At 37.4% G+C, this 22,102-nt stretch overlaps 1 protein-coding gene across 1 annotated transcript in view; it reads left to right on the top strand.

Annotated features, from left to right (window-relative positions):
• The window catches only part of PRKN (parkin RBR E3 ubiquitin protein ligase), a 796,707-nt gene that overhangs the window by 84,735 nt on the left and 689,870 nt on the right, over positions 1–22,102 (top strand). The window lies entirely within an intron of this gene.

The raw sequence follows: 22,102 nt of genomic DNA, 5'->3' as shown, positions 1-22,102 counted from the left end.
CTCTGTATTCCTCCCAGGCTATCTGTCTCCGCTTCCACCCTCTGTAGGCTAACCTCTTCATTTTCAGTTGGTCCAGGAGCTCCTTGCTCATCCACGCAGGCCTCCTGGCCTTTTTGCCCGACTTGTTCTTCGTCGGGATGCACCTCTGCTGAGCTTGGAGGAGGTGCTCCTTGAATGTGGACCAACTTTCCTGGGCCCCTCGTCCCTCCAGGGCCGCCTCCCACGGCACTTTGCCCATCAGGTCCTTGAAGAGGCCGAAGTCTGCCTTCTTAAAGTCTAGGGTACAAAGCTTGCTGAGTGGTTTCCTTGCTGCCCCATGGATCTTGAACTCCACCGTGTCGTGGTCACTGCAGCCAAGGCTGTCCTTAAGTTTCACCTCACCCACCAGTCCCTCCCTGTTGGTGAGCACAAGGTCGAGCATGGCACCCCTCCTTGTCGGCTCCTCTATCACCTGCAGGAGGAAGTTGTCATCCACGCATTCCAGGAACCTCCTGGACTGCCTGTGCCCTGCTGTATTGTCTCTCCAACAGATGTCAGGGTGGTTGAAGTCCCCCATGAGGACCAGGGCTTGTGACCGCGAGGCTGCTCCTATCTGGCTATAAAGCGCCTCATCTGCTCTGTCCTCCTGGCCAGGTGGCCTGTAACAGACCCCTACCGTAACATCCCCTATCCGTCTCCGTCCTCTAATCTTGACCCATAAGCTCTCTGTCAGCTCCTCCTCCGACCCCAGGCGAAGCTCCACGCATTCCAGCCGGTTGCTGACATAGAGAGCGACACCCCCTCCTCGTCTCCCCTTCCTGTCCTTTCTAAAAAGCTTATACCCCTCCATGTTGACACTCCAGTCATAGGAGTCGTCCCACCACGTCTCCGTGATGCCAATAAGGTCGTAGCCCTGCTCATGTGCACGCATCTCCAGCTCATCCTGTTTATTTCCCATGCTGCGTGCGTTGGTGTACATACACTTCAGCTGGGCATCCGACAAAGCCGACTCGCTGGCTGGAGCGACAGGGGTTCTCTTGGACGGCAGTGTAAGTTCGTTTGAACATACCTGCGATCCTTCCCCAGCCTCTGGACCCTCAGTGCTGGCACTGGTGCCATGCTGACAGCGGTATGAATCTGACTTCTTGGCAGGAGCGGCTGGAATTCCCTTCTTCTGTTCTACGGGTACTTCCAGCATATCTTTATCATTCTTGATATTCCCCCCCTCCCCCTTCAAATCTAGTTTAAAGCCCTGCCAATGAGCCCTGCTAGCTTTTGAGCTAAGACCCTGGTTCCCCTCTGAGAAAGGCATGTTCCATCCGGTACCATCAGACCTGGTTCAGGGAAAGCCTCCCCATGATCAAAGAAACCAAATTTCCATCGGTGGCACCAGCCTCTGAGCCATCTGTTAATCAAATCTGATTTTCTGTTCCTCTCTATGTTCTTTCCTGCCACTAAAGGGATTGAAGAAAACACTACCTGGGCTCCTGACCCTTCGACCAATCGCCCCAATGCCCTAAAGTCCCTTTTGATGGCCTTTGGACTTCTCTCTGTTAGCTCATCACTACCAACTTGCATTACCAGTAATGGATAATAATCAGAGGGCCGTACCAGAGCAGGGAGTTTCCTAGTGACGTCCCTGACGCGGGCCCCAGGGAGGCAGCAGACTTCCCTGTGGGTTGGGTCCGGTCGACATATTGGCCCCTCTGTTCCCTTCAGAAGGGAATCACCTATGACAATTACCCTCCTTTTTCTTTTAACAGGGGCAGTCAGAAGTCATGAGGCAGACTGACTCCCCTTAGGCAACCCTCTGTGTGGGCCCTCGTCTATGTTTTCTTCTTTTGATGAGGTTTTAGTACCGATGGCAGTCTGATCCGGCTTTGGAGACACCTCCAAGCAGGGACAGCCATCACCCTCCCTGTCATCTAGTTCCCCTTGCAGAGCACTGTACCTGTTGCATAAGGACACCTGGGGGGGCAAGGGAATTGCTATTCCATTGCGCTTGCCACGCCGAGCAGGGACCTTGTGCCATTGCTCCTTGTCCCCTAATTCCTCGCATTCCCTGATCCCCTTTACCCTCTCCACTTCTTTCTGCTCTGCCACAACCAGATTATGGCAGCTGTCAATTTCCCTCTCGCTTTCCCTAATTATGTGTCTGCTCTATTTAGAAAAGAAAATATGAAGTGCTTCCATAATTCAGCAGTTTATTTTTTTTTTTCTCACAGCCATCCTAAGTTCAAATGAGCCTGTGGATCTCATTGATGCATGTGCAGAATAGCTTTGTATTGAGTGTGTAGAAAGTCTGCTCTCCCTGCATATGATGTGGAGCAGTGCTGAGCCTGTGCATGCAGTAAACCCAATTCTTGAGACTGGTTGCAGAGTTCTTTCTGTATCTGAGATAGTTTTACTGTGTTTATTCAATTTTAAATAACACACAGTTTAATGCAGTGTTTAATTTTCTACTTTCAGGTTTCGTTGCTCACCTACATATTTCTTACTCTGCTTCAGTACAAATTCTCTGGCTATAGCCTTTTTTTTTCACTTTCTTTCACATTTTCTGCTACAGATTTGAAGACAGACTAAAGATATTGTCATAGTATCTCAATACTCTTCTCCTGTGTGTAAACAGCATTTCTAAATAATTTAGTAACAATTATAGACTCATGCCACTGAGATTGCTGTTGATTTTTTAAAAAAACCTGAAACATCATAAAGCAGTAGAGTTAGGGATATCGACAATGGATACTAAAATATTTAGTCTGAGACATATATGACACTGGCAGATCATTTGTAAAGTACTTAGTTAAAGGGCAAATGGATTTTCTATTCATTTCCAAGTTTGTTCGAGTCCAGTAATTTTGTCAGTTCTGCTGTATATTTAGATAGCATTAGTTCAAATACTACTTTGCTTTTGTAGATATACGATTAATAGATGAAGGTTTTAGTAGCATATATTTCCTCCTATTTACTTTTTTTTTTTTAACTTATCTCAATTGCCTTTGGAGTTTGTCTTAAGTTTGTTACATTTTTCTTTCATTAAATGGCACCCACATATAAAATAATTGAGTTATTTTAGGTCTTATGGGTTGTCATTTGTTTTCTTTAGGAAGACTTTAGAGACACTGAAATTAACACTACAGAAGTCCTTGGGCTGGCAAAATTGAATGAAGCAGAATTAACCCAAATCTGTCAAATTCTAGGGAGGAGGGAGACAGATAGTCTTGGAAGTACCATTAAGCATCTGCCCAACTGAGGCAGGTACCTGAATAACTTTGGATATGTGATCCTTCAAGGTAAATATTTTCAGAAGTTGTGTCAGTGTAAGCACTGGTTTTGAAACATTTTTCAAAACCTCTAGCATATCTGTTACCAGGTAAAAAATTGTACAAAGTTCAAATTTGAGCATTACTTTATTTATAGTTCTTCCTTTCAATGCTAGACATTGGTAAGCACAGATTAATAAAATAATAAGTAACAATGCACCATAAAAATAATATCGGAGCAACACCTATAAATAATTCTAAAATTTTAGAAATTAAATACATTTTAAAGTATCGGTGAGTGCTTTAACATGAGGAATATGTATATCAGATAATTTACAACAACATAATTAAAGGTTGAAGACTTTATAGTTAGCAACAAATAAAATATAATAGTGCATTGAATATTGCTGGTGTTTCCTTGAGTCCATTCTAATATTTTGCAACAACTGCACATTTTTTGTTTTTAATCACCTCATTAAGTCATAATGATCTTCTTGCACTGTCATACCAGATAGCCTGTTAATGGGCTGGAATAAAACAAAAAGCTATCAGGGGCATGTATTAGAGTTGATTAAGTACTGCATTGCTTCAGTTTTACTCTAGTGTAAGTCCACTGAAAGCAATTGAAAGACACAGATAGACAGGTATTGTAATGCCGTGGTGAAATGGATCTCTTAATTATGTTTCTGTTATTGAAAAGAGAAGCACCTGCTCTAAGGAAAGTGTTTCAGTGCTGTGAATTATACTCAGAATATTCTGTGTGATCAGCACTGTACCTGAGACGCTTGATTTGAGAAATAAACAAGCTTAATATACAACTTTTTCAGCATTTGGTCTAAGTTTGGCTCTTACAACTGAGTTACCTGTTATACACTGAATGAAGGTTTAGTCTTTGTAGATGTATGGTTAACCATTATTAAAAAGTAATCTGACAGATTTCAGAACAAAGGGATGGAAATATTTTTAGAAGAAGTATATGAAAAGATGGTGGTCATTTAAGACCCAAGAAAGTGTTCTAAAGAAAAGTAATGGCATGAAAGAAGACCAGTGGATCAAAAAATACAAAAGAGGAGACTGGGGAAGAAAGAGAAAAGAGAAAGACAGTATGGAATGAAAAATGTTAAAAGACTTTTTCATCATGGTGAGGCTAGAATGTACATTAATTGGTTAAATGTTTACAGGTTACTTCTTCTGAATTTTAAAAGACTATCTTTTTGTATTCTTAAAAAAAATAAAGAAATTTGAGGAATACGGCAGGATAAGAGAGAGGGCAGTATTCATGGAAATGTTTTTGTTTCCAGAGAACTAGATCAGAATCAGTGGCCCTAAACAGTAGCAGAAGAGTTTTTGCTGTGAAGAGTGTACCACAGGAAAGTGAGAGAGGACCAGGGCTTAGTATCACCTGCTGTTAATAGCACTGTACTGTCAAGATCTCTGTCTAATCACTTTCGTAACAAATTCAGATGATACCACCCATGAGTAGCCAGGACCCAGTCCTGGAACAAAGGAGGAATTTGTATATCAAATCTAAGTATGTGATCCATCAAATGTGGACTAGTGTCTTATTTCCTGACAGTTAAATTGTTTACGTGCTTACACATCTGCAACTGAACCTACTCAAAGTGCTCACCATCTAGGTATGCAGTAGGGGCACCATCTATATGCCCCTATCACATGCCTAAACCTGTTCCAGAGTTCATAAACCTGATGTTCCTCTCCAGAGCAGCAGAAATCCTCGGACAATGCCTAATGCATGTAGCAACAGAACATATCTCAGCACATCACAGTAATTGTTCTGTCCTCCATTTATATCGTAACATGGAGGTTACAGCATTTAATCAATAACTGTGGTTGTAAACATGCTTCCATCTGCTGCAGTGGAAACTCTAACCTTTTAGAGGATTGGCTGCTTCTTGGACACTGGAGTAGAGATAAGACTGTCATGGCAGAGACCCATCTTACATCCCTTCTCCTGAAGAAGGGACACAATACAACTAGAATAGCAGATTTGCAGTGCTGGAAACATTGTAATCAGCTTTGGCTTTGTGAGAGACCTAGCTTTAGTATTCTTCATGAAGTGATAATCCTGACTTCTGTTCCCTGTTTTCAGTGCTATTTATGTATTTTATATGAAGACTGCTAAATGTAAAAAGCCAAGCTGTACGGCAATGCTGGCCTCCATTCACCTGTGTTCTCAGGTGAGGATCCTTATTCATTGAGATACTAAATGACAATGCCTATTTCCTTATCTCTGATTTCTTCACTCAAAAGGGCACACCTGATGTGAACAGACTAAGAATGGCAGGAACTTTTTGCTTAGTGATTAAGGAACCAAGCATAAATTTATTAAGGAACTGTGGGATATGAGAAACATGAATTTAAATTAATTCAGGTGGGTGGAAGCCTAATCATAGTATCCTAGATCTTTGAGTGTTGCATGATACTAACTGTATAAGTTTTCCATATTCAGCTGCAAAGCAGACTTAAGCTGGTTGTCCATGTCTAGGGGGATACTTTTTCAGTCCCTTAAATAAACAGAGGTTAACAAGCCAAATCTCTTTTAATCATTTGCCTGCAGGTCTATTGTAGAAACCTGGACTCTGAAGAACACCCTCTCCCCTATTGCTAGACCTGCCTGTGCCATGATATGTGGCACTGTGTACAGATATTGCACCTGCTCCAGCGCAGCATTGAACACAGGTTTTCTAGCTCATGTTCTGGAAGTTACACACCTTCAGTATCTCAGCTCAATCCTTAGGCCAATCAACTACACACTTTGCAGAACTACTCAGTTCCGATGAGCTCATCTGCTGACACAGCTTCTTTTGGTTTCAAGGCTGGAAACCTTTTATTCATTGGTAGCTCCTGCATCTACATGGCATTGCATTACACAAGGACAACATGCTCTTAGTGTCTAGGTCAGGTGGATTTCTGCTTTCCATCCTGGTTGGGAATCCTATTTTCATGTCTTAAGCTCTCCTTACATAGGTCATTTGCATGCCTATCCTAGATTATAAATTCCATGTTGGAATCAGTGCCTTAAAGTGAGATATGATGGTATTCTATGTCACCACATCTAGTGGGATCAGTACTTGCAGTATAAGTAGAGAAATAAGAAGATAAATGGGAAAGAGGTAAAAGATTGCTCAGAGATCACAAAGCAGCACTGTGGCGAAGTGAAGTGTGGAATCCAGATACCCTAAATCAAGTCCAGGGTCTTGATCAATATGTTGCATCATAATTTGAAAATGTATCTGCCTATAGACACAGATACAGCAAATATCTATGAACCCTGAAGACGATTTTTCGCTCACCATTTAAGTAAAAGGAGTCAGTTTCAGCCCTCAGCTATCCCCTGAAAACCTGAGGAAGGGATTCGACCCTAACTCAAATTAAGCTATAAAGTTATAGAGACTGTGATTGTGAGTCTCTGATAATTTCTTAACCGCTGCATTTTCCTTGGCTAATGGGATTTTATTAAATGTGATATGTAGCTGTAAGACCACATTTATCTGGGTAATGTTTCTTTATATCTGTATTAGAAATAAGTAGACAGACCAATGAGTCAAGAATTATAGTGGGAAATAATTGCCTAATGTGATAAAAAGTAACCAACAGTAGCCTATTATGCCTGAAGTAAAAGGCTAGCACACTAGTCATAGCTGTGTAAATCAGTAGAATCATTTCCTAAGAGGTTTTGTTACTAAGAATCTACTATGTAATAATAATGCCATTTCATCCAACATTTTTCCACTAATCAGAGTGTTTCAATGATAGCTCTTTACTGATGTGCTCAAGACACAGTTAAGATAGTTTCGATGCAGTTTCGGAAGCAAACTCAGCTGCCCAAAATACCCATTTTTTATTTTTAACACAAATAATAGTGTATTTTTAGTGGTTTAATGAAATGTTGTGAGTTGCTTTCAGAGTATTATCTTAGAAATGAAATGCTGCAATGCTTAATATGAATTTCCAATCATTTTGTGTGTACGTGTGATAAGACTTATTTTAGTTTGTTTTATTTCCTGTTGGTAGATCTGGTGTATAATTTTTCATTTCTACTAGAAACAAACCCCCTTTAAATACGATTTTCTTTTCATTAATATAAATGAATTTCTGTGAACTCTGAAAACATCGTTCTTTTCATTTCTCTGTGAAAAAGTCAATTCATGTATAACACAACGTTATTAGGAATTTTGGTTTATGTTGATCATACTTAAAATAAGTGCTTGTGCGTTCCACATAGATCATAAAAAATTGCAGTCTTCCCTCTTGCTGAGTGCTTTACTGTTCTAAATATGAGTAAATGCTCCAGGCTGCATGTACTGCATGTGTTTCTGGAAGAATATAATTTTATGAACAGTATGGCTTCCTTTTTCCTTCTGTTTTGAGATTAATAGTGCATATGAGAAACTGAAAGGAAAGGGGAAAGCCCAAAACTGAAGGGCTTGTTTTGCCAGATTTACTCTTCTGCACATTTTATTTGGAAGTTTGTAGTAATTTAAATTGAAAAGATGAAAAAAAATAATGATGATATAAAGAAAAATGTGATCGTGCTGAAAAATTTACTGAGTTGGCTAATAGTAAGAGATTTTATATTCCCTTAGTGTACTGATGAAGTGATTTGATTGCCAAGTAGTTTAGATTTTTTTTTATTTATGTAGTGTTTTCTGTTTTCCCAAGCTCAATATCAATCTTGATAGAAGATTGTAAAAAAACCCTACATGTGTATACTATATTTGTGTCCCTGCAGGTCATTAAATTTCTTTTAGGAGTGTCAGTAACTGATTTGGGTAAATTTGTCTTCTTTTGTGGAAGTGGTACATAGTTTTTTATAAAATTATGACGAGTACACAACAGTGATACAAACCACAAGGTTCACTTCTGGCATCGAAGGACAACTGCAGGGATCACGTTGCTCCGTTAGAGGTACATCCTCAAAGCTAAGCCATCTTCCACCAAGTATTGAAGTTCAAGCAAGAAGGTAGGGGACTAATTATACCAGTTACCCTTTCTAAGGATGGTTTATGGGTATCTTTTGTTACCATAGCACATCTATAATAATCTGGTAATTGTTGAAAATAACTTACATATATCTTAAAGATTATTTAGGAGATAAATTAAAACAATTTCGCAGATTAAATTTGCCACAAAAATGTTAAATATTACATCTTGAATGATCAAAATTAGCTATTGTTTTGCTTTCAGAGAGGTCTTTGCTCTCAGAAAGAATTAAACACTAGCCTCCTAGAAAGACGTCCTGGTCTTGGCAATGGATATTTATTTGGCTGGCTGAATTTGAGACATATGAATTTAGTATCCACTTTAAACATAGCCCAATTTATGTAATATTTGACATTAAATTTCCCTACACTTTGTATGCCTTGACATATTGTAATTTACACTGTAGTTTTTATTTATTTGGAGCTTACATACTACATTAGGTTAAGCTTCACCACAGGCTTTATCCTGTACTTTCAACCGGTATTAAACTGCAATTTAAATCATGTCATAATGAGCTAACAGTGTCACTATAGTCTCAAACAAATAAAGGCTGAATATATTTCCTGAAAAATGGAAAGACTCCCATTAACTTTCACCATTCAGCAGATTGTCCCTAATTATTCTTCATGATGTTTGTTAATCATGGAAACAGGATACGGTTTAACTTATTTGACCTTGCGTACCTGAATGATTGTTGTATCATACCGAGATAGTTTGGTGAATCTCTTGGTTTTAATTTTCTATAGTTTGCATACATAGTCATAGCAATGCAGTGGGCCTTTTTTTTTTTTTTTTTCCCTCTCATTCTACAAGCAATGAAAAACAAGTGTGTAAGTGTGGCTTTGAAAAGAGACATTCGATGTGTATTTCTTGTGTCATTATATGATACTGATAGAAATATACAATATATTTTATCTGAAACACAAAGAGATTCAGAAATGTCAGATGTCATAGTACAGCTGTATTTCTACCATTCAGCAGTAGTGCAAAAATTAATTATGCTGCTGTTTTCTTATGCTGTTTCTTTTGAAGCGAGTTTGTTAATGCAACTGACTGCATTGTCTATTTGACATTGGTATTCCACATGTGGAAGGAATAGAAAAAGTATGTATTAATGGGGACTGTAGTGTTGTGATTTTCCAACAGCAAAAATAAGAATGGATTTGAAGAAGAGGAAATATTTCCTGGCTCCTAGTGCTTTAGCTGCAGGCTGATAAATAGTGTGGTTTGGAATCAATTTCAGCATTGATCTGAAAGATAATCCTCCTCACAACAAGCACGTCCTGAGGTTTTTACTGTCAGGTGTGAAAATGAATGGCAGGTTCTAAATAAATAAAAAAAAAAAAAGAAAGAGAAAATGGAATGAGGCCTACAGGGAGAGCGGTAGTTATTTGTCTGTCACACATGAGCTAATACGCTGCAGACATTTACTTAGAAAAAAAGCGAGCTGTACACAGAAAGGATATTTATTTTCTTAATTGCCAAAACGATGCTCTGAAATTGAAGAATCAATCATGTTTATTGTTATATGTGGGAAATTAAAAATATACAGTATATAGTAATTTAACTTGCAGCACAAGGAATCCATAGAACACTTCTAATCGATATTCTGTACTTCATGCTAGCTTGGTCATGTAGGGCACCAGCAGAGGAAGAAAAAGCTACGGATGTAGACTCAGCTGTTCAACTTGGAAGGTTTTTATTCTATAAATGGTCTGCAACAAATAAGGATTACAAGAGGTACCTGAGAGAATACATGTTAGTGTTTGGAGTTGGAATGTATTTAATGCAGTGTCTAAGAATTTAAGGGAATCAGAAACGAATAGTTTTAGCTTTCCAGCTAAAATATACTAGAGAAAATAAAGAAAAGATTTTACTGTCCTGTCAAAAGATGAAAAGCTCATCCTATCGCATAAGCTACAGCTAAATGGAGTTAAGGCGCTCCATTCTATCTAAGCCCATACCATCTTCATTACTTTGTCACATCATCATACTTAGCTGAAACACAAGGGCATTTTTGAGTGAGACTCGAGTGAATTACACTTCTGACTAGCTGAGCAACCGTTTCTCTGCGGTACAGAGTGTGTCCACACTGCAGCCTTCAGATCCTGTTTGAACTTAATGTCACATCATGAACTAGTTGGCTGACAAAAGAAATCAGGGACATCTGACTTGTAATTGTAGTTTCACTCCCCTTTTTTAAAATTTCCCAAGATTTTGGAATATTATGTCTCTGCATAGAAACAATTTAATTTCTCTCAGACTCAGCAAATATTATTAAAATATATCTGCTCAAGACACTGAGTCCATTACAATATGTATGTCTTTGTTATATATTATGACATCTTCTTTCTTGCATCATTCAAAACCCTTTTAAAATGAGCAATGATGATATTTAAATTTTCATGCAGACATCTGAGTTTGTCTATCACCAAAAGGAATTTGATTTCACATCTGAGATACTGCATCAGCCTTCTGCCAACACAGGTAGCCAGTATTGAACTGGTTGTACTGTCATTCACACTCACGGCTCTCCTGCTTCCCTGCAAGCAGTTTCCAGACTGAGTTGTAGTTGTTGGTATGGTATTTTATTATCTCAGGTTTTCAGGAACTTTTCAGCTCTTCTATTCACTTATCATTCCACTTTCTAATAATTATTTCCACGTGATCGAACTTTTCTCCAGTCCAGTAGAACATCTACCTGTAGGCAAAAACCTGGCCCCTGTGAAATGAATGGGAATTTTGCCACAGGCAAAGTAATGGCCATGATTTCACTACCTTTTCTACTTTTAATGAGGATCCACTATGGCAGAGAGATAGGATAAATGTACCAAGTTTTTTTGATGTGGGTGTCAGTGATTTATCTCAACTTTGGAGAGATCACAAAGTTTGTAGTAGTTGAAGAAGTAGAAACTGCCATACGTCCTGAGTTACGTTTCAATAAACCTAAGCATGGTGGATAAAAGCTAGGTAATGATATGCATTTTTTGTAGCCTAAAAAATGTTTCTACTCAATCTTTTAATTAATATTTGCAGGGCACTTTGCAAAATAAAGAAAGGGTAAAGTTTGTAAGAACACTAATGACCAGTGAAATCTGTCTTTTTGGAAGTGAAACTAGTATAAAAAAAACCATTTGAATTGTGCAGAATATAGTGAATAAATAATCCAAGACAGGCTGCCAAGGGATTTTCAAGTAGCAAGAAAACAATTACATTTTTGGAATTTGGCTGGGACAGTAATCCTGGGAATGATATTCTTGCAAGTCACTATGAATTCTTCTGTGTTTCATAGTCATCAGGACCTAATTTTCATAACCTCCAGTGGCAGCATGTTTGCTCTCTCCACTTTGGGAATATTAGATTTCAAAAAATCCAAATAATTTTGCTACTGCTTAATCTTAAAACCTAACAAAAATTTATTTGATATAGAAGATATATCTGCAAATGTGGGGTCATTGCATCTAGCTGTAAACAAGAACTATTCCTCATCTACATATTTTACATATGAAATTGGATAATAAGCTGCTGTTTAGTAGTGGTATCTGAAGCAAGCAGTTGTTTTCTGTGAGTATATGAGTGAATTTACTGTTTATTAATTCATACTTTTGATCCCTGTTGGAAAATGCTGACTTTCATTGGTGAGTGAAATACTTCATAAGTGCCAATTTTTACTAATCCCACATAAGCCTCTGCGCAAACATCACTAAATCAAAATGTTCATTGGTATAAATAAAATAATCTCACTTCAATAGTTACTTTCAAGGTGAAGTATACTGAAAATAATTTTATTGTTACAAGTATTAATTGATGGACAGCTATTGTTCTTTTGATTTTCAGTTCACTTGACTATAATAATGAAAAAGCACACAAAAGAAAAGTGAAGGTAATTGTAGATCAAATCATGTAGGAGTTGTGCTGACAAAAACCCCATTTTATTAGCTGCTTAACTTCTATCTGGGCTTGGATGATGATATTGGCTTTTAGATACTGATGCAAGTCTGGATTAATATTGCTGGTTTTATTGATTTAATTAGTCATGTGAACCTTTGATTCCATTAATGTTTTTTATTGACTGAATCAATACAAGTTATACGAGTGCTTCGAAGCATGAATATAAATTCTGATAGACCTTCTGCTAACACTTGAACTTTAGGGCTTATCTAGAGGAAATTACTTGTACTTTTTCAGATTTTTAGAAACTTTTCTTTACTCTGTGAGGGAAATTATTTCATTATTCAATAATTCCCTTCTATGAAGGGAACCATTTCTGGGTATAATACTCTCAGCCTGCTATTTCAGATGAAAAAAATCTAATTTTTTTGGGGGGTGTCACCTAATTAAATTTGTGTCTGCATTTTAATAATGTTTAGAAGAGAGAAAAAAAGCAGCAGTATAGTGTAATGAAAACATAAGTGGGGAAATAGGAATAATAAGAATGATTGGAAGTGAGATAAAAAATGTGCCTTGCAAGGTCAATAGCTTGGAAGTAAAATGAAAAGTATTTGTTACTTAATATGTTTTCATGGACATTAATGTTGCATTGTTGATCCATCTGAGTCTTTTCCAGTTGCTTGATTAAGATCTCGGTGAGTGACAGTGAACAATGGATATGAAATTAAAATCAAATTTAGACATGAATATTTAATAAAGACAAAGTAATATAAGACTAGAATAGTGATGTAGAGCAATGTACAATGAGTACTGTGAAGTCTCTCACCTAAACAAAAATTCCTGGACACCTTTGTGCCTGATTCACAGTGGCTCTGGAAGACTTTAAGAAGAATAGCTCACATTAAAGAGGGTGCAACAAATTCCTCCATTGTTCACAAGTTTCTTCTTTGTGCTCAGTTGCTTTGCAAAAGGAATGTAAGCAGAATCTCCAATACTCCCTCCTCTTTTCCGTAAGACTTTAATAAAGCATATTGGAGGCACATTAGCTAAACACAGTTCACATGCTTTATGCAGTGCTTACACACTTGCTCATTACATCTGCAAGATAATAGGAATAATAGCAATGCAATTAAAATTGAACTGTATATTTTCTGCTGCACAAGTATACTATTATAAAGGTGTTTTTAAAGAGGAAATTAACGTACTCTTTCTTTGGAGCTATTAAAATTATAAAGGTTCATCTTCGTGTTTGGTCCTTTTGAGTTCTTTTGGCTACAGAACTGAATACATTTGAGACAATCATGTTTTAACTCTTGTTGTTTAAAGGTTATTTTGCTGTGAGTCTTGGGCAGAACTGTATTGTACAACAGCCAGAATTACATTAATCTAATCCCGAGTGGAGCCTTTCTGCAGCAATCATGTATATGTAAATGAAGAGGCTAACCTAGTCAGTTGATACAATTATTTCTTCTGAGTCTACTGTGGAATCACTCCTTTGGTAGCTTGCTAGTAGAAAATTGAATATTTGGCAGAATTACTTTCAAGAAGTGAAGCAAAATAGAAAGCACCAATCAGCGTTAGCCATTAAAGAACCCATCACTTTTTTAAACGAGGGCTTTTAAGTCTAAGAAACTTGTCAAATTCAAACTGTATCTGTATTAATGAAGTTCATTTATATTCTAGGATATATTGTGACTCTGGCTAGGCAAGACAAAGTCTTTGTGGCCTTTTCTCTGCCATGTAACAGTGCAGTGTCAGCCATTCTCTGAACAGTGACTTCAAGCCCAGGGTGTCTTTCAGTAAGAGGAAGATCTGTATTCCCTCTCTCCATGTCTAACAAGCCACCCAAGTGGCAGAGGAAAAATACGATATATCTTGAAAAGACTGTATATATTTACATGAGATTGGACTGGATGACTTCCAGGGGTCTCTTGCAGTGTAATTTATTCTGAGGTTAAATGAAATGAGCTTTCATGGCAGATTGTTATGACTGTTTTAGCAGATGTGTAGCATCTTGTGAGTATGGTAATAACTGTGGCTATCACAGTCTTACCTCTTCAACTTATAACTCACTTGGATAAAAAGGATGATTTCCAATAATAAAATATTGAGAGAGAGGAGGAAACAAGGGACATAGCCCATAAAAAAGACCTATGAAACTATTTTATTGACTGTGCTACTTCATATTCTTAAGTCAGCAGAGTCTAGCTAATATCTTGTTGGAATAAGCTCACAAAGCACTTACCTATTGCCTGCTGCCTTTGTCTGGAGGAGGTAGAAAATACTTGCTTGAGAAGTTCAGAAATAGCTGACCAGTTGCTTTTGCATATTGCTGGATCAGAGTTTGTAGCTGCTGCTGTGTCATAACACACAAGTACTGCTGCTGCCATTATGGGGACCTGCTGTGGCTTTGCAACACTAGGACCCTCTTCACCTGACTGCCAATTTAAATCAAGTTACAGATTACCAGGACAGAAGCATAACATTTGGCAATATTAAAAAAAAATGAATATGATAATCAGAAAAGATTTTTAATGTGTGTTCACTATATTGAGTAGATATTTATAAGCTTCTAGACGGTTTTGGATTTACGTAAGTTAGGTGAAAACTCTGGCTTCAGTTTTAGTTACTGTCAGATTCCCAACTGTCTATGGTCTTGATATTATAGCAATACATTCAGTAAAAAAGGAGCAAAAAACCAACATGCATTTGATGTTACTCAGAAATATCATTGATTTTTCCTATATTGGCAGCTGGCCTCCTGGACAGGATTCACAGCTTATGAATATGCCAAGATTGATTTCACACTTCATATGGCTTACTATTTTATTACAACAGAGCCAATAACCTTGGATATTTCTGTACAAAAATAAAATGTTCCATATAACTGATAAAACTGTTCAGATCTTAGGACTGCAGCTATCAACAGGTGCAAGTAGGTTTTTTTAGACCTAAAATACACTTAAACACATTTTTGCAAGACCTAACAAAATATAGTACAACTTAGAGCATCACCTCCTCCTGTTCCATAATATCAAATCTAGTGTAAAAAACTGTCTGATGCTGCTCTTCTTGCTGTTACATATAGCATTCTCTTTCTTTTAACTGAAAATAACTTTCAGAAGAGCAGTTTATTTAAAGTAGGACACAGTAGGTGGAAACAATAATTTTCCTCTAACATACATGGGAATTTTTAATGAAGTTTAATTCATCTTTAACAGTCATACCATTAATATTTTAGAATAATTTCTTATGATTGAGCTGTGTAACTATCACTGGATATTCACAAAAGAAAGAATTTTATTTGAGCTCATTGAATTGACCTCAAACACATGCTTCAAGTCAGTTTGGAGAAATCTTTGTTTCCACAATTATACTTTACCTCCTGTGAATTCTTGTCTGGGAGCCTGTTGCCCCCAGTCACCTCTTTAGCGTGGATCTCCCTGGCTAGAATGTATTTCTTTTTAATTACTCAGAATTATACAACTAGATGGATCATCAAACAAATCCTCATCAGAAAAAGAAATCATGTAAAATCGTGCACTGTGTAAGATGCGGTCTTTCGGCAAGCTCAGTGTGTGTAAATCTGTTTATGTTTGTGGGAATGAAGTACACTCCCTTACCTAATGTTTCAACTTAGTCAATGGAAACAAAATCCTTGATTTGGATGGAGCTGACCCCATACCAAAGATTTCATTTTGACCTTCCAAATGGAAAAATCACATTTTTCCATCAAAATGAGAATTTTCTTGTGGTAAGGTTTATGACTTCCTATTGCACTTCCTATCAGATGGATGGGACTGGAAGCTTCCAGCCAGCACTGCTCCTCTCTATGCATGTGCGTGTGTGCATGCGTGCACTAGATTGTCTTTCTGAGTGGAGCTGGAATAGATCTATAGCAGCCTCCAGGTTCTATAATCCCGTTTGGCTGATAAACTCTTCTGACAAACTCTCTTACAATTTCTGAAGATTTTGCTCATTGTTTATATTTATTTAAAGAAATTAACTTTTCAACTTTCCTGTTTTCCTTACATAGCTTGGTAGATAATGTAGAATAGGCATACAGTTGCATAGTTTAGCTTGATCGTTAATATTAATTAACTATAGGAATTTGTGATACAGTCATATAAAATATGTGATCTGAAATAGAGATTTACTTTCCTTCATCACTATTGTTACAAAATAGAGAACTATGCTGGACAGCTTGTAGTTCTAAAGTGTAATATGTATTTTATTTTTGAGTCCAGGTACTCTTCAGAGAGCAAAATATATTGCTTTATATTAATGAGTTCTTCGTGTCATTTTGGTAAAGACCTCTGGAGTTAAGGGAATGGTGCTGAGATGAAAACTGTACCTAATATACTTACTGGCATACAAAAATTTAGAGAGATAAAAAATAAACCGTAGCATTTCTGTTGAAAATATATGAGCTTCCTAACATTACAACCTGTGATTTGGAACTGCATCAAGGATAAAATCTGCACCATCGTGACTTAATTCCAAATTAAGGACAACAAAATTTTTTTATTCTTTTTTTTCCTCTTTGTTAGAGTTTTCTTATTGTCATATCATTGTGAATTATGCATGAGTTTAAAAACATCCTTTTATATTCTGGAGAAAGAAAATAGCAGACAGTGCTCTAATGCAGAAAATAGTTAACTAGACTCCAAGTTAAAGAGCCCACCAAAGCTGGAAGGAAAAAAGAGTAGCTCATACTTTCTGTCCCACAAAATTTAATATAGCATTTCAGTGGTGCTTTCTGGTAGAACTGACAACTCTGACAGCTTTATAATGTCTGTTATTTGGAGCAAGCACTAGTTTGTGTCTGTACCATTGAAATCTCTTTGAAGCTCTTTGAAGCATGGTATGCCCTTCTGTGCCCTCTGTGGTGTTCACTGGCACCATAGATATGGCATAACCATTTGCATCTCTGGTGCCAGATACACCGGGCATGTGGCAGGTTGATGACAGTGCCCTGTGGGTCGCAGAACGTGCTTTATGCCTGTCCGCGGCCGCTGCCGCAGCTTGTTGATTAAACACGCTATGAGCTGCCTTGTGCTGTCCAAGAGGCAGTGTGGCAGAGAGTGGTCACAAAGCCATTGTGAAGAGAAGGGCCATCCACTGTGTCAAGGCACGTTGTCATTCTTGAGCAACTAAACGCATCTAGATTTTCGAGAAATTAAGGGTATGCCTGCCTGGGAAGTTTCTCAACAGCGTGTCTTTCAGGCAGCTACAGCTGCGCTATGGCTGTAGTCCAGGTCAGCCCCACTCACAGCAGGGAAGTCTGGGGCCCATCAGGGCCAGAATACCCTCCTCATGGGCATGCAGACACTCCGGAGAGGAGTCACTGAGCAGAACTTGTGAAAAGCTGCTTGTTCTTCAGCTGCTTCCAGATAGCTCGTTTCTTACAGGAAACCAGAAAGATGGTATTTGTATTTCTGACCGCTAGAAGTGGAAATGGCCATTGACAGTAGAAATACACCACAGAAGGATGAAACAGAATGAAGCTTGGAATATCCAAGGCAGCTGAAGTAAATCCTTTTAGCATCTTTTCCTCTCTCACCTGTAATAGATTCTCTGTATTTCTATAGCTGCACCAATAATAAGATCATATCCATCTCCTGGTTTGATTTACAGGCCAGACTTCTGTCTGACCTTAGATAGCTGAAGGCCTACAAGAAAGCCTTGACAGTGAGAATTATACCTTGACTCAAGCTCAGGAGTTTGTAGGATTTATCAACTGCAACTACAGAATCCAGCTACTCTTTGCCCACTGTATCTATCTCAGCCAGTTAGTGTTTATGAGAGTTGAACAGGAAAAGGAAGAACAAGAGTAAGAAGCAATTGGCAGGATTGCCAGCTATATTTCCCTTCACCAACTCTGTTTTTGTTGTGATTTGAATGTCAAAGCCTTTCTTTATTTACAAAGATGTTTGTCAGAAATGTAGTCTAAAACACCTACTGGATATTTTCAATATGGCAGTGGACCTATTTTGTCAGTCTTGATGAATGAACCGCAGCTACTTCATTTCTGTAGTTGCATGAAATGCAGAAGGAGAAAGATAGCTTGTTTCCTCAATCTTAACACTTTTAATTTTAGTGACTATGAATAGTAACAAAGAATGCCATATTCATTTTTTAAAGTACTCTGTTTTGGTCATAGGCTTTTAATGGTTTCAGCATTTATGACACACTAGGTGACTTCTCTAAAAATTCAGCGTAGAAGGTAAGCTGTGATTCAGGTTTATTTTGCAATGTATTTGAGGCTTTGAAAGGATAGAGGTGCAACAGAACAGAAAAGGTTGAAAGAGTAAGTCTTATGAAATATTTCTTACTGGCAGCAAATTCTAACAAGTACTTGTAAACAAGAATATGTGTTAATTCCTTGACTCACATGAAGGTATGGCTTACTGCTTAAAATGCTGAAAGAATTGTGACAGACTGTTTTCTAACCCATCCATAGTGGTCAAAGACTTGGATGGCACAGCTGTGATACCACATCAATTGTTATGACAGAAATTCCAGTTTTCAAGGCTTTACTAACATTTTTACATTTTCTTGAGCTCATGTTTTGTTTTTCCATTTTTTTGGTAAACTTTCAGAATATTAAGTTATATCGTTACTGATGACAAACCAGAAATTTTAATAAATTCGCAAAAGCAAACTGCCCTTGCTTTGTCCCAGTGTGTTCAACTCTGTGCTTATTTGCAGTGAGAGTAGTCCATCTTTTTCCATTTAGTGGATCTTACTAACCATGTTGCAGTTTTGTGAGCTTCCTCCTTTCATCCAATGCTTATTTATTCCCACCTTTCTCTGAATAGACTGTACAGCTAGAGAGAACTCTATAGCATGCCAGTTTCTTATACCCAGGGCCCTGTCCTTTAAAACTATATATCTGCGTTGGATCTCAGTCAAAATCAGGAGCTCATGAGACCAAAACTGCCTTTCTCTAGCTAGGCAAGTCTACTCTGTACATAAAAGAAAGTGAAAAAGCAGCATGTGTTAGTATTGTAGTCAGTACGTCTACTCTGATTCTGAGATCAAAGACACAAAGTTTTTCTTTTGACATTGCATATGTTTTGTGATATCACGACACTGAAGATAAAAAAAGTTCTGTTCTCCCCAAGACTAAAGAAATCATACCTCAGGATCTTCTCAAGTGGAAAATATAAACTTAAGGAAAAATAACTACAAATTAGAAAAGGAAAAATTGAGACAGTTGTGCTTTTGCTAAATTTAATACTTTGGGTTTGGAATCTTAGAGGTCTGGTGATGTACCTCTTAGTCACTTTTTTCTTTTATTTTTCATTCATTTCCCCCTCCCCTCCCCCCTTTTTTTTTTTAACCTTCTTTTATATTCAGTTTCCTAGGTTTATTTGTGGCATACTACCCAGTTCTTTAAAAAGAAAATGAAACAGCATTTGCTTTGTAGTAATTTTATTTTCTGGAGTTACACTGTCCTGCACACACAAGTGAACAAGTGTTTGCAATGGTTACCTAGGAAAGCCAGCACAGGAACATGTGAAAATTGAAATGATCAAAATGAAAAGAAGCAACAAAAGCAAACAAAAAAGAGAGTATTATTATTGGAAAAAAAAGAACTTTTGTCTTCTTACACACACTTGGCTGAAAGTATTCATATGAAGACAAGCAGCTGTATATTCATAAGATTAAGATCTAAGCATGAAAAAAAGAGATTAGAAAAAGCTGATTAGAAATTTTTCAAGAAGAAAAAGCATCAGTCTATTTATCAGTTAGTATGAGGAAAATGTTGGAAACCCATCTGCCTTCCCAATACTTGGGCTCATGTTACCAAATTTGAGGCAATTGTATAATTTTTAGTTTTTGTCATTTGGAGTGTTTAGAAACGGGTAAATCAAGAAATAAAATTGCAATCTCCATCGGAACTCCTTCTGGGAATGCTTCTGAGCTCTGAGGACGCTGTAAGCCATGTTCTCCGTAGGTCAGGATTCTTCTCCAAGAGCCATACTTTCAAAGAACAATTAGGTAATATCCTCTTTTATATAGCATTCCTCCATTGGTCGTGTTATTTTGTCTGGATTTGATTTTATTTTATTTCAAATGTGCTTCAGCATCTTGTGGATCTAGATAATTAGGTGATACATTGAAGTGGTCTGTAAAGCCAGGCCGTTATCTAACTCGCATTATATATAGTGCCACATTGATTCACAGGACACCTTCTGTTGACTTCAGTTGCAGCTGTGTTTCTTTCTTCTTTTTTTTTTTTTTCTTTCCCCCTGCCCCCTCCATCAGATCCCAGGATTTAAACTGAGCACTAAAAAGAGAGTAATATGCAATTGCAGACCACCTCATGAAGTATTGTTGAAGAACATCTAGAGCACACAGCTCTAGAACAATTTTGGCTAAAGAAGATATCAGATGTGGGGTATGTAAGCTTACGTATTTAAAAGTTTAGCAAAGCTATGAGAAGAGAAGCAGGACAGTAAAAAGGAAAGTACTGAGCAGCCCCTGTGACAGGTGTAGTTACTTTGCTTTCTCACTGTTGACCCATGCTGGGGCTGAACTAACAGCTTAAGTAAAATTTGACATGAATTCACTGTGCTCTCTGCTTCACCCTCCTTGTTAACTGTCTCACCAGCATTTGGCATGTTATGTGTCAAACTTCCCACAGTTCAGTAGATTTGAAAGACTCTGAGTCATGTGTTCATTAATAGTAATTTTCTCTCTGGAACTCATAGTGTAATTAGAAATCTACTTAATGTGATGGTAACTATTAAACTCAAGCCATTTGATCACTTCATTCTTGTTATAAAATTGTTACAATTCTGAACTATGCATGCAGAACACTCAAAATTCACATTAAATTAATTTAATTCATTAGTGCTTGCAACAGTTTCTAGACCCTGAAAGCTAAAAGCACGGTTTACATTTAAAATATTTTAGAAGTTAAAGTATTTCATTTTCCTCCTAGAAAAAAACAGAAATTACATTATATAGCAGCTGGTAACATTTTTTATATAATTTAGGAAATGCAAAAATAAAGTAGCCAAGATAATTTTTAAAGGCTTTACATTTGCAGCAATATTGATTAGCAGACTGCTGTTCTTTGTGTTTGAGCATGGTGTGGAGAAATAAAGTCCCTAATGGTTGGAAGTCAGGAGTTTTGAGACCTTTTCTTGACTGTGATGCTGACTTATGTCTTGTAGTTTGTATAACTCCTCTGTGCTTCTGCATCAGTAAACTGAGCATATCTATACTTAAATAATATTTGCAAAATCTTTTGACATCATCTGTGTTAGAAAGTCTATTGAAGATGTACTCAGTATATTTGGAAGTCTGGCCTTTTCAATGCTACGCCTAGATGACAAGTGTCTTCGAGTATCAGACATGACTTTTGAATTCAAAGAGCTTTTAAAAATCGGACTAAAATTGATATTTAATATATGCATTGTACATAGAAGTAATATGAGTTGCTAGCTATATAAATAAGTCATGGAGGAAAAAAACTACATTAGCTGAGAAGCAGCATTTAAGCATGCAGTTTGTTACTATATATAATGGATACATACTTGTCTCTTCCACCCCATACTAGGAAGTCCTTTCATATAAAATCTTTTCCTTAGAAGGTGTGGGGAATATGTGAATTTATTTTGTGAGTAAAACTTCTCACAACTCTGAAAAGTTATATTTTAGGGCTATAAGCGTTTAAGTGCCAAACTGCTATTGTTTCATGTGGAAAACTCAGTACAGAATGTAGATGACACAAAGGATTGTAGAAAATGTACTTCCCAGAATAGTAGATGATGTAGAAATAAGGAATAAGTTTTGGATTTCTTTTTCTTCTCTTGCCCAGCAGTTGAGTGTCCTGTTATGTCGAAATGACAATTTGTACATTATGTTACTTCACCTGCTTTGAAACACCACTGAAAATTTATTTGTAGTATTTTACTGTATTTAATTTCCCTGTTTCTCAGTTGGTAATG

This window comes from Tauraco erythrolophus, chromosome 2 (genome assembly GCF_009769465.1).
Source record: "Tauraco erythrolophus isolate bTauEry1 chromosome 2, bTauEry1.pri, whole genome shotgun sequence".
Lineage (NCBI taxonomy): Eukaryota > Metazoa > Chordata > Aves > Musophagiformes > Musophagidae > Tauraco > Tauraco erythrolophus.
Note: the sequence above shows the minus strand (reverse complement) of the source record. Positions and strands in the feature narration are given on the sequence as shown.